This window comes from Nuphar pumila, chromosome 3, assembly GCF_984573655.1.
Source record: "Nuphar pumila chromosome 3, dmNupPumi1.hap1.1, whole genome shotgun sequence".
NCBI lineage: Eukaryota > Viridiplantae > Streptophyta > Magnoliopsida > Nymphaeales > Nymphaeaceae > Nuphar > Nuphar pumila.
The window spans coordinates 33,503,733-33,516,915 of record NC_143251.1 but is presented as its reverse complement, the minus strand read 5'-3'; positions in this window follow the sequence as shown (position 1 = coordinate 33,516,915).

The window sequence follows — 13,183 nt, the reverse complement described above, 5'->3', positions numbered from 1 at the left end:
ATGCACACATTCATAGTGCCTTCATTGATAACTATTGACTTATGGATTCATAGTATTGGAATAGGTCCGTCTTATTAGTTAACTGGATCAGACCTGTAAGACCTGAGACGTAGACGGTAGACTTGGGTTTGGCTTGAAAGTTTATAAACCAAACTTAGATCCAATTTAAGGTGCACAAAATTTTATATCTAAAACATTTAAAAATAATAGCTCTAGCGTGTTTGGTGCTTACCATCTGGACCTGGACAATGATTCAGTACCGGCAACTCAAAGTCAGAAGCTTGTTTAAGGCCAAGCCATTGGCAGCCTATTACATGATTTGGCAACTCAAAGTCAGAAGCTTGTGTAAGGCCAAGCCATTGACAGCCTATTACATATTTGTGATTTATGTGCCTTTGATTCGTAAGCATCTCCTCTCCCAAACCCCACTCCTGCTGCTTAATCAAATCGTGTAGAACCGGATCCAGGGTCTCAGGAGCAAGAGCAACTGGGTTTTGTAGGACCCACCCAGGGGCGTCCCTTTATTTTTAGCCAGGCTAAAGGGGGCATGAAACCCTCTTGAAGGAGGGTGTTAAGAATAAGCAAGAAGAGATTAAGGGCTTAGCTATTTTTAAGGTCGGGATTTCAAAAATAGCCTAGTCAACTTGGGAGTTCAAGGAGGCTTAACCAAAATTATGAGCATTTTAATATTTTCTGAAATTTGTGCAAAGAACTTATAAGAACCTCTTGTTCTTATATAAGGCCATATAATTCTCTTATTGAGCATGAATGAAAAAATTGAAACTCTCTCTCTCTCTCTCTCTGGTTGCCTGACCTTTCGTAGGTAGTAGGAAGCTTTGCTTGGGTCTTTGAAAGCTGTCCAAGGTCTAACCCAGTCTGTGTCCCAAGCTCGTAATGTCAATGTAATCCAGCCATCCCAAGCCTTTCTTGGTATTGTAGATCTCATCCAGTTGAGAAGCCCTTCACATGGTCCTTGAGGTCTGTGTAGGTTTGAGCCCTGTTCCTTAACCACAAAAACCATGTTTGAACCCATGGTAACCAAATTCAGCCTACTTAAACCTTGCAGTCCTTATAAAATTCGTCAGACTTTAAACAAATTTCATAGCCCAAACCGTGAAGAATCTAGTCCTAATTTTTTGACATAGTATACTTTAGTGTGTTCTTAGTCAAGCCTCCAATTTTTAAAGCCAACTAAGTTTTCAGTGCTCAAAACCAAAATTTACAAACCGGTATGTATGAACCTTAACTTGCTTGCTCCTGTCTTATCATGAATTTTTCAACCACTCCCATGTTCTTTTGACCTGGAATTTGAACTCAACCTACCTTAAAGTGTTTGGAACCATCCCATAAAATTTGGATTTTTTCTATTGCACTAATTGGACAAACCAAATTTTCTTTTAGACCTTGTCTGGACCCATCCACCATGTTTACTTGAGTTGACCCAGTTTAGTCTTAACCATTTTCATGTCTAAACCCCTCGTCTCGTGCTTGCATAGAGTGAACCCCATGCCACCTAAGAAAACCCAAGACTAAACAAAGATGAATCCCGAGTTCATCAACAAGTTCGCCAAAGAGATCAACACCAAGTTTGGTGGTGTTGAAACTGCATGACTAGTCTTAAAGCAAATCTCCAACAAATCATGAACAGGTTGCAACAACTCCAAGGGAGCTTTCAAGCTATGCAACAACAATCCTTATCCGCTAACCATGGAAGAGGTTTTTGCGCTAATTTATATGACGAGGATGCACAAGAATTGATTCTTATACCACACCTAAGAGAAGGGAACATACCTAAGAATGCAAAATTTTAGCTTTTTACTTCTACAGTAAAAATTTTGTTTTCCACATTCACAAGAAATAACCCACATGGTTGGATGTATAAGGCCAAACAATACTTTATAAGCCAAACAATTCCTCACAAAAAATAATTATGATTCACCTCGATAGTGAAACTTTAAGGTGATTCTGATGGTGTGAGCAATGCCATGGGACACCTAGCTGGTTCGAGTTCGAAAGGGAACTCCTAAGGAGGTTTGGGCTCTCGTCGTACTGAACCATAATATAAAAATGAAAAACATCACCTAAAAGGGGTCTGTCCAAGAACTTTATATTTGTCTAAACCCAGTTCACGTTGAGGTTGGACTGATTATAGAAAAAAAAAAGAAAAGAAAATTGGTTTTAGGCTACATAAAAATCTATGTTTTTATTCGGCTAATTAAATATGAAATTGAGTGATTTAATCAAATATGAATGGGATAACTACTTGAACCAATATTTGTCTTTAAACACATGTCAAACCTGAATTTCTGTTTTGTAAATTTGAGTTTTTACCTTGACCTAAAAATCCTGTTTATTTGGTACACAATCAGGGCTTTTGATTTGGGAACATAATTTGTTTTTATATTCAATAAACTTGGAACCGTGTCAAAATTGAACAAAATCTGAAATTTTATTAAATCTATGCCAAAACTTAATCTATAAAAATCAGATTGTTTCCTACAATTTGATTTCTATTAGAAGTTTTTAAATCTGGTATGTTTTGGATATTTAATTGAATTCAAACTTAATAGATGTTGAATCTGGTCGAATACAAAAATTTGGATTTTTGGCTAATGTGATAAATTTGATTTGCTTGATCAAATTTGCATTCATTTACTAGCCATGAATACATATTGGTATTGTATTTTATGTATTATAAATACTAAATTATATTTGTTTATGTGTGATTGTTGTTCACCAAAATTTTGCAATGCCATTTAAATTTCATTAAGTTGTGTAGTGGTTACATGTGAACCACTGATAGGTCTTTGGAGGCCAGGTGCATGTGTTGCTCTTGAAATAATTTGTAAATGTATTGTAAAACTAATTTATATTGCTTTTAAATTAATTACACTATTGAAATTGACAGAAAAAAGACCCAATTTTGTTAATGCATGTTGGTTTGCATATTTTTTTTTAAAGAACCCTTAATTGATTAAAAAAGGTAAAATAGACCAAATAGTATAATCATTTTTCTTCTTTGGTGGCTCTCTGAAAGGGTGAGAATCTCATATGGCAGTTATGAAGGACCGTAAGGATACTAAACGTCGTGTGCATTATTTTTTCCAAAAAACCAATGTATAGTTTATGTTTCCAGCCACTGTTATAGGGAACTCTTGTCACTTTGCTTGGGATTGGTGTTGTTAGACTCAATTGTAGTTATTGGTATACCGATAAAGTAGTGTCAACGAATGTTGATTCTTAATGTTTCGATTGATGGTGTTGATTTCTGATGTCGGTCAAAGAACATCTATGAAACCTAGTTAATAAAATACAAATTATGCGTTAAGATACCATTGAGAAACTGTCTTGAACTACAGAAATTTAACCCATTTTGAGTATCCATAAATTTTATTCAAGTGAAAACTTAATTGTGTGCATTAAATAGGGATATGCATACAAAAGCAATACTGATAATTAAAGTTAAAAAAGATCATTCATACAAGTTGCATTGATTCATGTATCCCTAAAATGTTCAATTTAGTATGAGATTATTGGTTGGTTGAATTAAACTGTTTATATTGCAAGTCTGTTATGAATATATGATGTTTGTAGAGCTCTCTTAAACTTGTATTTGATTTGATTTATGTTAATTTTTTTACTCTTGGATTTCGATAGTATCTCATATGAAAACTTCGGTTTTTATCCCATTTTTATAAAAAAATTTCAGGTACTGAGGTTCAGTGATGAATGAACCGACTTGCTAAAGGGAGTGAGGGTTATGATATGGTTGGCTGGATTTTGACAGAGTTAAGAGTTTATTGTTTTGAGAATTTTGTTAAACCTTAAATGAAGACTTTTTAATTAAATTTAATTCAATATAAATTCATGATTTGATTTATTCTATGTGTGGGAATGGATGTTGAATTTTGTATATTAAATATGTAATGTGTCTTGTATTCCTAGAATATCTTTCTACAATATTTTAAAATTATTTATTCATTTAAAAAAAAAATCTTCCGAAATTTTGAAGGTCAGTTTGGGGTTGTTACATGAAACATGTTCTCTATTCTATAACAACTGTACTATTTCTAGTGTTTGTTTCAACTGAACAAAAATTTTCTTCCTTATATCCAATGTTTGTTTCTTAAGTTGTGCAAACAACTTGAACACAAAGATAATGAGTCAAATAACATTGTTCTGGATTGTATGACTTGATCTGCCCAACCATATGAGTGTTTTAACTAAATTTTAATTTCAGTTATAGATCTTGAATTGAATTTAAAAACTAAAAATATTTAAAATTTAGGTAATTTAAAAAAAATAAGATTTGATATTTTTTTGATATATAAATGGTTTAATTGGTGTCATATTGAATCTAATTATGAAAGTTTATAAAAAAATTATATATTTTATCCTCAAATATGGATCTCAAACTAGATCCAAGTACACTTTTTTTTTTTAATTTTGGTATAAGAAGATAAAAACTCTAATCGAATTCAAACCCTAATAAAAGAAGATAAAAAATAATAATCATAATCATGCACAAGAAAAGCTCTAATCAAATTAAGTATAAGAAGCCTAATTAAAAAAAAATGATTCAAAACCCTAATCAAAGAAAATCAATAAAAACCCCTAAAATCAAATTAAATATATAAAAACCTAATTAAAGATATTTGATTCAAAGCTCTAATAATAAAAAAAATCTTGATCAAATCAAAGAAAAACTCTCATCAAATTAAATAACTAAAGCTCTAATTATAGATATTTGATTCAAAACCCTAATCAATGAAAACCAAAGAAAAAAACCTAAATGAAAATCAAAGAAAAAAACCTTAATCTATGAAAAAAAACTCTACTCAGAGAAGAAGACCAACGAAGAAGGGGGTAAGAGAGAGAGAGAGAGAGAGATCTGGACATGGCCGCTGGCCTCCTGCCCTGTCCCTGCATAGGAGAGCGAGGGTTGAACCCCTCTCCACTCGATTTTTTATTTTAAGACATGTTCCCGGTCTTGTTCTTAGCTTAACAGTAGGGACGGAACAGTATTTCACAGTTTCACAGATGCAGCAGAAGCCTGCTGTGAGCATCCGCCACATCTGGTGTTTGATCACTGCGGCGCCCCGTGCAGCCATGATGTCCCGCACAACATGCGGGACATGTGATCAAACACCCCCTGAGAGGGTCTTTTGGATTGATCTGAGCCTGTATGTCATACGTACGGGGCCACAACCTAAGATGGCTGCATTAGCTTAATTTAATTAGCCTGCCATACTTATGATCACCGTCGAGGCAACACAAAACTTTGTTAGCGGTGCTCTCGACTTCCAAATGAGCCTCAACCAAAGCTCCAATTATGCCTACAGCTTGTGATTAAGCTCCATTTGGTGGATAAGTTCTCTCGATATTTGGTTTTGCATCGCATTAATTTTTTTTGGTAGCCAATTCACTGTTATCAAGTTTCGTAGAACTCAATTTCATCGTAAAGGATGGGGAGGCCGTGCAAGACGATGGTTTTTTCTTACTTTTTTTTTTTTAATATGACTTTTGGAAATGGGCAAGAGATGCAATGGAATTCCACTCATCCTTTATGACATCCCTGTCATTGCAAGTTGCTTTGATCAGATCCGACCCCTTGCTTGGATTCAGCATCGTCAGTTTGATGAGAATCGACCTTTAGACCAACGGGCGTCGTTGGTTGGAGCTGTCATAGTGCATGTCTCCTTGTGGTGGGACGTTGCAGGTTCAAAACCCAGCGTGGTATGTTGAGTAATAACGTGGGTAGGGATGGCAGTGGACTGGGGGGGACAATGGGCCCCGCCCCGCGTCGATCCCATTTGGATCGGAGATGAAGGGCATGCAAGGGGGATGGACTAACGCTTTCCCCCACCCCACCCCATCTCAATCTCTGCTTTGCCCCTCCCTGCCCCGCCCCGCCCCCAATCCTTCAAGGGATGACTATAGATCGAGGGGAAACGGGGCCCGCCCTGCCTCCTCCCCCATTTGGACCGGGGATGGAAGACATGAAACGGGGATGGAGATTAAAATCCATCCATCCCCGTGCGCGGGGATGAAGGCAGGGATGGAAGTTCAGATTTTGAGACGGGGCAGGGGTGAAGACCTTGTCCGCGGTCCCCGGTCCACTGCCATCCCTAAACGTGGGATGTCTTTCAAGAAAAAAAAAAAAAAAAGACCTTTAGATTGTATTTTTTCTTAATACTTAAAAGATGGCAGGAAGTTGGCGTTGAGCTAAATTGATAGGTAGTTATGACAAATTTGTAATGTTCCCATCACGCACAGGGTAACAGCGTAATTTTATTAGCATTATGTGCACGTTGATAAGATAAAATAGAGGTGTCCTCTTTTTAATTCAATTTTTTAAAAATTACAATAAAAGGCTTAATTTTTTGTCATTTTTAACTTAGTTTTCTGGCAATTGCTATCATGTGGTTCTAATCTACTGAAATTTAATTCAATGGATACCTATTATGCTATTTCTCGGTTGAACGCCTGTCCAATTAGTTAAAATGGCCAGATTCAGCTCCATCCAAATTCGGATCTGGTAGTGGTAACATCCCAATCTGACCATGTGGGAAGTATATCTAATGTCCCACTTTAAGCCATGTACACCCTTAACCCAATTAAGTCACATCCCCTTATTTGAATGCAGTATTACCTATATGCAAGCCAAATCCAATGTCTGCCCATTTGGGTCGAGTTTTATGTGAGTGCCAGGTTTTGATCTATTACTAATTAGACCTGAACCACTAAAAAAGATCTAACAAACATGTTGGTTAGTGCATACAAGATCCAATTGATAATTGGATTCAGACCATGACCCCAGTCTAAAATTTCTCACATAGCACGGATTGACCTAAAATCCAAATAAAGTTCCACACTTTTACATGTAACTTTTTTTCCCGTTAGCATTGTGTCTGATTATGTAAACAGGGACCCTCATTGGGACCTCTTTAGATCATGTGTCGTTGGATGCAAAAAGAATGGACCCGGATCCACCTAGTTTTGTACTCACATAAATTTTTGAGTGGGAGCTGGTCACACCGGGGTTGAAATTGAGAGATGGTCATCCATATACACTTTATGCATTTAATTAACAGAATTACCTACAACAACTACTAGAATAGCCTCGCTTGTGCACACTCAACTCTATCCTCAATGTACCAATACGAAAATATTAAGCAAACATGAATCATTTACAACACAAACAAATATATATCTATGAAAAAATCCTAAAACATAGTAAACCCTAAATGGTAAATTCAATGCCAAATATTAAAATACCATACAAGAAAACATACTAAAAATATTCACAACAACAACCAAACATAAATACGCAAGGGGCTATTAAATATTCGTATCTACAAAAAATAAAAAAAAAAATATAATAAAATAAAATGATATTGTTTGTATAAAACTCACCTTTCGACCTAACTAGAAAAGTCGATGCGAAGGATACCGCAACTTCATAGAAATGCAACAACAAAAAAATCACGAGAATCGTTGAAAGAAGAGAGAAAAATTGATGAGGGTTGTAAAGGAAAAATGGTTAAGGTTCTTTTCAGAAACAAAATGAACAAAAATGACTTTATATATGATTTAGCAAAAATATGAATATACAAACATTTGCATGCCAAAAATTCTTGAAGATCGCCATATACTTGCGGATCTCCTCAAGGATCAGTTACTAAAAGAGATTGGCAGAATGTCCCATGAATTTCTTACTATATAAGTGAAATTAGTATGATATTTATGAAGTTACGAGGTTTCAGAATAGGTGGTTTGCATTATATGTCACGAATTTTGTATTATATATGCAAATTTATTCTAGTATTTATGAAGTTATGAGGTTTCAATATCAAGAGGTTTGCACGGTATCTCACGAATTTTGTACTATATATGCGAATTTAATAGAATACTTGTGAAGTTACGATGAGTTTCTGTTATATGAATTTCATGGATTCGGTTATGCAAATTTAGTGAAATATTTGCAAAGATTCAAGAGATTTTAATTACAAAAAGTTCATAGATTTGGTTATTAACTTCATACTATATATGCAAATTTTAAAAAATATTTGTGAAGTTTTTGATAGGTTTTAGTTACAAGAAGCTTGCATATTTGGTTATGCGAACTTCATACTATACATGCCAATTTAGTAGAATATTTACGAAGTTTTTAATAGGTTTCAGATATAGAAAGTTCACATATTTGGTAATAAGAATTTTGTGAGGTATGCAAAAAAAAAGGTATGAATCTACCTTTTAGTGAGAGGTTGCAGCGTAATGATATATCACGCAAACTTTAAGAGGTTCGCTCCCGTGAAAAGTAAAATAGTCCTCAAGAAGTCAGACATTGATGAATTTGGATGTGGGGCAGATATTAAAAATTATAAGGTATTTCAAAAAATGTGTCATTTTTCATTTTTTGTTTTGAAAAAAGCATAATTTAAAGCAAATGGACCATGTTGAATACATTTGTAGTATGCTAGTATCTGATTTGCACGAGAAATATTGAAAATGCCTAGTTCCCACTCTAGTTCTCACCGGTTCTCATATTCTAGGAGCCATTTTTAATTATTTGCAAGCAAGTTTTTTTAATGTCGGGTTGCTCTTCACGTCTAGTTACCTCTTTTGACTGGGGTTGTCCACTAAAGGGGCTAAGTCACGTTCTCACTAGCCATGCTTTAATGATCTGAATCTGAAGATCTGATATATAGCACTGATCAGAATGTGGTTCGAATCCGAATACCCTTTGTGATCCTACCTTAGCAATGCACCCTACACAGGACTCAGTTATGGCTGGTAAATGAACCTAACGAGCGGAGCTTGAAGCATTGAAGCTTAGCTCATTTTTGTAACAAGCCTACCCGAGTTCAAACTGATCATAAATGAGCCTGAGCTAAACGATCTGAGCCCGAGCTAAACACGTCAGTCAGGCCCTATGTGCCCTTTGTAGGCCCAGTCCGATGTCCACCCCTGCTGCTGAATATTGAGGTTGCAAATGGGTCGAAAAGATATGGGTTTGGTCGGGCTTGACCCAACACTGGATTCAAAAGAATGGATCCAATTCTAAATTTGGACCTCACCATAAAGTTTCATATCTGGTTAGAGAATGAGGTCCTCACACTAGATTTAAAAGTTTAAAAAAAAAAAAAAATAGGTTGGTTAGACATGATTCCAACTCAAGCACGACAGCATATTCAGATTCTTACCTGGATCCAAACAGATCCAAACATATTTGTTCTGGATCCAACCTAGATCCAGATATATACCATCCAGAACCAATCATATGGGTTAGATTATTTGGTTCGGACCTGGATGAAACTCTGACCCGCAACTCTGCTGGATATTGTGATATTGTAAGTTTAGCTACAACTAGCTACTGGCGTGCAATCCAAATCGACCAGATGGGGGGGGACGTATGCTTGATGGAAACGTGTCTATGAATAATGTGGTTCCTCTCCGCGAAGAAAGAAAACGACCATAGCTAAACCTAAAAAAACTTTACCCTCATTGATTTTCATAGGAAATCTTTTAAATGCAGAATCATATGGGTTACATTACATAGTCTCGTTTTGTCCCCATTAACAGCCCCAACAGGTCCATGGACCTTTAGTTTTGGATCTTGTGATTGACTCATTGAAATATGGTGGGGCCCTAGCCTTATTATTAGGTAGGGATGGCAGTGGACCGAGGGGGAAACGGGGCCTGAAACAGGGATATAGAGGACATGAAACGGGGATGGAGGTTTAAATCAAAAGCCCTGCGGGATGGAGGGTAGGATTTTGAGACGGGACGAAGGTGGAGGCCTTGTCCCCCGCGCCTGCCCCCGGTCCACTGTCATCCCTACTATTGGCTTGATCCACATTAAAAATAAAAATATAAGCTTTTTTTTCACGATAAATAGCTGTTTAAAACATAAATATCGTGTTTAAATCATGGTATTTATGTTTTTTCATAAATCTCGCGATATTTTAAAAATCTCTCACGAGAAATTGCCGTTTTAAACTTTCAGGCAATTTCTTGCGATATTATCGCGAAATTTTCATAAATCTCGCGATATTTGTCACTATGCTCCTCATGAGATCTCAACGTGTACCAAACGTCTTATAAGGAAGATGTTTCACGTAATTTAAAACATGGTCTTCATACATTTTTCTCTCACCTCTTATATTATTGAGGTTTTATCCCCAATCTCTCTTTTTAGATGGGGTTGAATGAGATAGCTGGATGGTTAGGTCATGCACTCATACTTTCTTGAGGGATCTCGTGCTCAAATCCCATAAGGGTTACCTCCTCCCGTGTTGACTAAGGCTCTGTTTGGGAACCGGTGGCGGGATGAAAATTATGCATTTAAAAAAAGTGGCAGCTGCCAAATCCTGGATTTGATAACTACCAATTTCATTCTTTAATGTAAATACAAAGGATAAGGGACCTCACTTCTCATCCCAAATGCATAAACACTCGTGCCAGCTACCACTTTCCAAACATCTACTACCGAGGAACTTTGACCAAGGTTTTACCAACTGCATTAATTCCCATCCCAGCTACTAGTTTCCAAACAGAGCCCAAAAAGAAAATCACTCTAGGATTACTCCTGGATTGGCGTTTCTGGTTCTTTGCTGCTACTGGATTCTTTTTAGTGACAGCAGGGTAGGCATAGTTCAGGCCTTCAGGGCCTTTCCTTAGTGCTTTTTAATGGAATTGAAGCATGATAACTTGGGGATACACTATTGATTATTCAATCTTTTACTGATTTACTTAAATTAAAAACTTAAGACAACCGTTTTATCATGTTTGGCCTGCTCCATTTATTTTCCATTTTCTAAAAGTTAGATTCAATTTTCGAGATCCAACTATAAAAGTACCTTTTATTCTTTGGAAAACGAATTCGACTTCTTCTTTTTTTTGTCCTAATAGAAGATCCACTATAATTGTAAAGTAGCTGCACATTTTCAGATATGCCATCATTTCTGGCTCCTAAATAGTTTATATCTTAATTAAACTGTCTTAAATGCTTCTAGAGGCACTTGCTTTTTCCTTAATCCCAATTTCTTAATGCTCATCATTGCTGATTCACTAAAAATCATGCTTTTGATTGAATCCCTTCTATGAGAGAGTTTGATTTCTATTTCACCAAGTTTTGGTGCAATATTAGTTGTTGATTTTTTCTTCGTTCTAAATATCCATCTGAAAATTTTCATAACAGACCTTAAAAAAACAAAAAGAACAATCCATAACCGACCCCTATAATTTAAGAATTTAAAACATATATTTATACTTGAAAATACATACATGATGCTTGAGTCAGCTGGGTTGAATCCAACGTTTTTAAGGCCCTGTTTGGAATCTAGGTGTCGGACGTAGCCAGAGTGGGAAGTGTGAAATACCCATTACCAAAGTCGTTTGAGATTAGATGCAGTTGCAGAAAATGGTGGAATTGAGATGGTATTTGACACCTCCAGCCCACATTTCACTTCCCACCTACATGAGGTGGTAGTTGCCAACTTCTACACGGGTGCCTACTCTGACCACCTTCCCAATGCTCTTCCAGGCATAATTTCAACTTTTCAACAGTATTCAAAACAGTTGTACAAGTGGAATTGGTAAATCCTTAGCTGCCACTTATCCCAAACAACCATGTGGATTGATAAAACCACAAATTTTGAGGATTTAGTAACTGCATCCTTAGCTACCACCCACTGCAAGATTCCAAACCAGCGTAAAGGTATTTGGAAGGGTGCTAAGAGCATATGCCTTTAACGCCCTTTGTCACAAACTACAGCACTGATCAGGCTTATGCTTATATGCTGGCTGGTAGGGGTGGCAAAACCTGACACGACCCGCCAACCCGACCTGCCAACCCGCCTCTTAGGCGGGTCGGGTTGGGCTTAAGCCAACCCGTTTAATAAACGGGTCGACCTGCCTAACCTGTTTATTAAACGGGTCGGGTTCTGGTTGGGGGTATGCCAACCCGCCAACCTGACCCGCCAACCTGAGAACCCGTTTACCCGACCCAACCCATTTATTAAATGGGTTGGCGGGTCGTGTTGGGTTACCCGTTTATTAAACGGGCCGGGTTCATGTTTGCCACAGCCGACCCGTTTAATAAACGTGTTGGGTTCGGGTTGAGGTATGCTGACCCGCCAACCCGACACGATTGCCACCCCTACTGGCTGGTGAGGCATAGGTCTCCCTAGCACATTATACTTTTTATTGTAATAAACTGTGATTAGTACTTACCTGAGCTCTCTTTGGTTTCCTCGTTGGTTTTTATCCTGAACCTTTTTGTTTTTTTATGTCCATTTGCAGTTTTTTGACAAAATTAGATTATAAATTTACCCTTGCATGATGATTGGACGGATCTGGTGAAATCACAATGCAAGCTTTAGTATGCAGCTGCACCCTATCCACCGTCTATCTTCTGTTGGGCTCCACAGCTGACAAGCGGTACCCTAGAGATGGAGGCAGTCAGGTGCAGCGGCACAATCAAAGTGTGCAATGTGATCTGCCCGTGTTTGCATGCACCTTACATAGTTGCTATCCTCAAACACGAAAAATAATAAAACCCCACGTCTATGTTTCTTTTAACTTCCTATTGCTATGTTTTTCTTTATTTAAGTTTGCTATTTATTTATACTTTACAATTAATGAATAAAATACTCTATTTTTTCAGTTTAAACCTTGAGAAACAATGAAGATTACACCTTTCTTATTTTTGAAAAACCCCTCAATATTCTTCATGCCTTTAAAAACCTTGGTCAAATCAAATATCTAGCAAATATCATAACCCAACCAACCAGGCACACATATCCAACAAAAACCCAACCGATTGACAACCCCTGCTAAAAGCTGCTTCATTTTTTCCTTCACACTTTTCCTAGTTAACGTAGAGTAGCAACCTGATTCTCCCTCACTCTCTCTACATAGGTTGAGTGTGCCTTACAAAATGGCCTATTAAAGAAGGTTGATAATGTATGCTAATCTTAGAGTTAAATAAGGAGTTGTTAGACTAGAAAGCAAAGGAAACACTACCATCCATTACCAATAACATATAGTTTTAAATCGCCACATAGAAAAGCTTACAAAATCAATGCCCCCAAGAAAAAGGTAAATGTTAACCCTTGCTACATAATCAGAACTAAAAACATGGTATTTTTCTCATTCAACATAAGCAAATAACCTGTTT